Raw genomic sequence first — 5,409 nt, 5'->3', positions numbered from 1 at the left:
TATCACAGGAGAGAAAAAAAAAGGCAAATATGGTTCAAAGAAAGAGAAAATCCACCACACACACAAACAAAGAAAGAAAAAAAAACAAACCCACTACACCTGTGTGTGAGATTTCTGTAGATGTTCAAAAGAATTGATGACTGTACCTTGCCAATTGACATAAACCATAATGAATGAGTACTGTATTGGATATACAACCATGAAATCTATTACAACTCTTTGCAAGAATCTCCAAGCACATATGTCAGGATGATCTGGCTAATAAAGTTTGCTTAAATCTTAAAAGGGCTTTTAGCAATGTCTGATGACAAGTGTCCAATTGTGTGAAATGAAAAAGAAGGGCTAATTGTGGAAGACTAATTAAAATATTATAAATGAAGTTAAAAACTGGTTCTGTGCTGGTCAATCTATTGATAAATGTCCTGGAAATTAATTTGGAGAGTCAGGGACAGAATTTACTAACAATACTAACTCAGGCTTGAGAGTAAAGACAAAAGCTGCAAAGAGTTGCACAATATCATGAGATTGAATGGGCAATAAAATAGAAAAAGAAATATAACACTGATAAATATAAAATCAGGTACAATTAGTAAAAAGATGTCCAGTTTTATACACTGTGATATCTTTAATATATACTGCCATTCAGGAAATTATTCCAGCTCATAAAAGATGATTCTATGAAAATATCAGCTTCCAAACTCAGCAGCAGTCAGGAAACAAAGAGAATATGAACAGTACTAGGAAAGTACCAGCTGATCAAACAGAAAGCTTTGCAATGCAGTTATGTGAATTCCTAGTGCATGCCCATTTGGAACAGTACAGGCAATTCTGCCTCTTCTTCCCCCTTCTAATCTCAGGAAAGCTAAAGCAGAAATAGAAATAGTAGAGCAGGGGAAGAAAAGTCTGTTAAAAACCCTTGGCTGTATGCAGCTGCTGTGTGGGGTATTGTCAGCATTTCATCACAAAAGGCCTCTGCATGAACATAGCTGCTATAGCCCCTATAGCTGCTGCTGTGAACTGGTTTGGCTTCAGAGCTTGGTGAGGATGTACAGATGGCTGGCATGCCACGGAGGGGTGGGGGATACACATGGGCAGGGACATGTCATGTCTGTGGTATTTTCTGAGACCCCCATCGAAGGGAGGAAATGATGAATCTGACCCCATGTTCTTAGAAGGCTAATTTATTCTTTTATGATCTATATTATGTTAAAGAATACTACACTAAACTATACTAAAGAGTAGAGAAAGAATACAGACAGAAGGCTAAAAGATACTAATGAAAAATGCGTGACTCTCTCCAGAGCTCCGACACAGTTTGCCTGTGATTGGCCAATTAGTAAAAACAATTCACATGAAACCAATGAAACCTGCACCTGTTGGTTAACAATGTCCAAACCACATTCCAAAGCAGCAAAACTCAGGAGAAGCAGATGGGATAATATTGTTTTCCTTTTTCTCTGAGGTTTCTCAGCTTCCCAGGAGAAGAATCCTGGGCAAGGGCATTTTTCCAGAAAATATGGCGGTGACACATGTGGTGTCTATTATGCAGGAGAAGTTAGCCTGAAAGGAGGTAAGACTTTGCAAGTATCTAACTTTTAGTGGTGAAGGTACTTCGTGAATAGAACATGCAGTCACAAAGTCTTTGTCTTACTGAAAGTCAAAAGAATCAGCGTTGCCCTCATTCCAGTCTGATCACCTTTGATGTTCCTCTCAAGGGTCATGCGCTGGGTGCCTGTGCCACCTGTCCATCATCCCCTAGACAAAAAGGACTGTACTCTCTGCATCAGGTACTAAAATATAAAATAAAAAAAAATTTTTTTGGTAACACATCTTCCACAGTCTAACACACAAGCACAAGGTAGCACAAGCTAATTTTTGTCGGAAGATTGGAGCCCTTGAAAAATGTTGGCATTCAAACGAAGGTGCTCTTTCAATGTTTTAATGATTTCCAGCCAAGACACAATGCTGATGGTTGTGCTGGTTTATCTCATATGCATTGGTGTAGCTGGAACCAGCAGGCACAAGATGACTCTTGGCTCCCAAATGAGGCCTCTCACTGCAGTGTTTGTGGCAGTGGGTGACTGGTCTGCAAGCAAATACCCGTAATTGTCTCTACAGAGATGCTGTAAAAGAGAGAAAGGAATCATATTAGGAATCATACTAGGCATGTGCTTCAACATGTGTATAAATCTTACAGTGGAAAAATGTCTTTAATCAATTAAGGAGGAGACCTGGATGTCAGGGGGAAGGAGAGGGGAGGGATTCTCCCTAGCAGAGTCCACCCAACTCTGTAATAAGGCTTGCCCCATTTTACTTAATGCCCAGTCTAATTTCAGAGCTTTTACTAATGAAAACTAGAAAATTGTTATAAGAGCAGGAGATTTAATTATAAATAAGGATTGCCATGATTAGCCTCCAAGCTGTTGCCTTAACAAGGTTTTGTGATGGATGATGCTACCAGATGAAAACAGAAAGAAAGTCTGAACCATATTTAAGACAATAAGCTGAAGGAGTTAAAAATATTTGGGATGACTTTAGAGGTGGTACCTTGCAATTGATTTTAAAATGCTTGCCAGTGTTCTAACAGGGATGCATGGTACAGCAGACAGCTCCTGATTTTCCTGATTGCCCAATCTCCTTGTCATAGATGTCCTTCTTTCTCATAGAGTCAGGAGGAAATACAGGCCACAAAAAATATTTACCAAACATCTTTTATAAATTAAACTATTATTATTAATAGATTCAATTTACTATTTTCTTTACAGTTAAGTGTGATGGCCTGACCCATGATGATCTACCTCCAGAGCTCACCCAGTTGCAAAGGGCTGTCACAGACAGTTCCCACAATGTACTTACCTTCTCTTTGTCTGCTGCTTTCCAGTCACAATTCCTCCATCCTCACACAGATGTTGGCAGTGCACAAATCTTTTTCCCTGCACAACTCCCCAGCAGTACACAGGAGAGGAGGACGGATTGCACACCAGGAAGCCCTGGAGGGGCTTATGTTTAAAAAGTCTCTCTCTTTTTAAACCAAGCATTGCAAAGAAAGGCACAGCTTACCTAAAAAGGCAGATTTGCTGGCACTCTAGGAGAGTCCACCTCTAAAGCAGAGCTGGCCACCAGGAGTCCACCAGAAGGTTCCCAGATGCTGTGAAACCCTTGCAGCTCTGCAGAGCAGCCATGTAAGGTCTGGTGTGTCCCAGATGCTTGTGCCTGTGCCCTTCCTGTCTCACATGGAACCAGAGGGCCCTTCAGTCACCATGGCTGCTCTCTGAGCAGCACCTTCCCTCTCCAACACAGGAAGCAATCACACTCCCTATGTAAAAACTATAATGAGCTGCAGACACAACTTTTGCAAGGAGAAATATTATCTCTTGTTAGCACATTTGTGGCAGTTTAAAAGCCTTTGGGTATGCAAGGCCTTATGTAACTTTTTTTTTTTATCAACTTTCTCACTAGGTATAATAAATGATATCACCTTCCCCAGCAAATTTCAATTTGCTCAAGATGCTGTAACAAATTTCAGATTGTACAGATTGCATATTGTATGTATCCTTAACACAAACACACACACACTCAGGTATACAGATAATCTATCAGGAGAGGTGTGCAGCAGATGCAGTATATATAATCTAACATTCATACATATGTATGCCATTTTAATTTAATTTTTATTGATCTAGTCTGGGTCCAAGGCATGCTGGGAGAGGAGAGTGGTAGCAAATGCTTCTATAATGAAACTTCCTAAGCCACCCAGCATCAGCAGTGGTTCCCTGCTGTGCTTGCTCTGAACAGAGACAGTCCTTGCCCTTGAGGTCTTCCCCAAGGAAATGGGCTGGTGTTAAAGAAAAGCAATATATAATTCAGTAAGACAATCTGAAACTTCCATCCTTTCAAAAGGAGGTCTGGTTTGGTGTGAGGGATCCATTAGACCAGCTCAGGTGTCCCAAGGAATGCTATTGTGCCAATCTAACTCACTGCAGTAATTATAGTGTATGAGTTTGAATGGATTTTATTACATCCTTAGTTCTCACTCCTTTGCTTGAGAGAAATTTTAGCTAGGATAAGAAAAGAATAATAGCTGCTTGACCCAAAATCTTTATCAGAGAAGAAACATTTGCAGTTTGATCTAAAAATCTCAAACCCTGTGTAATTTCAGAAGAAAAAGAAACAGCACTTGGCACTACACAATACAGGAGATAAAAGCCTGCACGTTGCCAAGAGGTCATGACATAAGAACACTGCAGAAAATGAAGCAGTGGGAAAATTAATAGAGAGGAAATTATGAGCACCTTCTAAAAAGTTTTATTATAAACATACCTCTTAGCCCATGGAAGAATTTCTTTTTCACTGCAATGTGGTTAGAGGTGAATCCAAGTAAACAGAACATTCAAAACTTAAGTGGAACACAGTGGCATTTCATGGAAGTACAAATCAATGACACAGGCTGGAAATGTATCCTTTTTGTTAGGCAAAGATTTATGCAAGCCTAGTCAAATTGATGTGGTTCCTGGTGCACACATTTAAAGAGCTAGCACCAGGATAGAGCTATCCCTAGGATAGCAGTCTCGAATCTCAAGTGTAAATTAGACTCCAAATCAGGAGTGGCAATTGGTAACATTTAAATAAACACATCAACAGGCTGATAATCCCACTGCCCATCCCTCGCTAGCCCGTGCCTCCTCTCTGAGGGTGAGTAACAAAACCGGGTACATCCTCTGAAGTGAAATAATTAAATGGGCTGAATCCTGCGTGGCTGGGTGTTCAAAATGCAAATACTGCTGCTTTTTGAAATTCAGCAGAGAATTTATTAGCCTTTTATACAGATAATCAGATGCAGTGGGGGAGGGATGAATGGTAAAATTGAAGCAATACTGGCAACTCAGAAACTGTGGGACAAATGGGATTGGGTTCCTTCATTCCTGTTCTGGAGTAAGACTATTTTAGCTACTGCAGTTGGTTTAATTGCCTGGCCTTAGTTTTTTAAGTGGGTGAAAGCAAACCTGAAGCCTTGTGTTGGTCCCTTATTTTTTTGCTTTCCTGCCTGCTCCACAAAGAAAGGGAATGAAACAAAAGGGGAATCTGACCACTCCTCCTCCAGCCTGGAGAGGTCTCCAGGTGCCCATCAAGGGGTGCTCTGCATCACCCACAGACCACCCTGAGGGGATAGAAGGGAAGAGAGAACAGAACCAGCCCTGGACACTTCTCCCGTTTTTTCTGCAAATGTTTTACTTCGAGCCCAGTCTCAGACCCCAACCTTGGTGTCCTGTTCCTCTTCTTCAACAAGGCTCTTGAGGAAACTCCCAGGACTGCAGTGAGCTTATCAAAATATGAGTTGAATGATCAATAAAGCAAGTCATGTCACCCAGCCAAAACCTTCCAACATTCACCTTTATTAGACATTGGTTT

This window comes from Agelaius phoeniceus, chromosome 2 (assembly GCF_051311805.1).
Source record: "Agelaius phoeniceus isolate bAgePho1 chromosome 2, bAgePho1.hap1, whole genome shotgun sequence".
NCBI lineage: Eukaryota > Metazoa > Chordata > Aves > Passeriformes > Icteridae > Agelaius > Agelaius phoeniceus.
The sequence above is the reverse complement of the archived record's forward strand: the minus strand, read 5'-3'. Positions refer to the sequence as shown.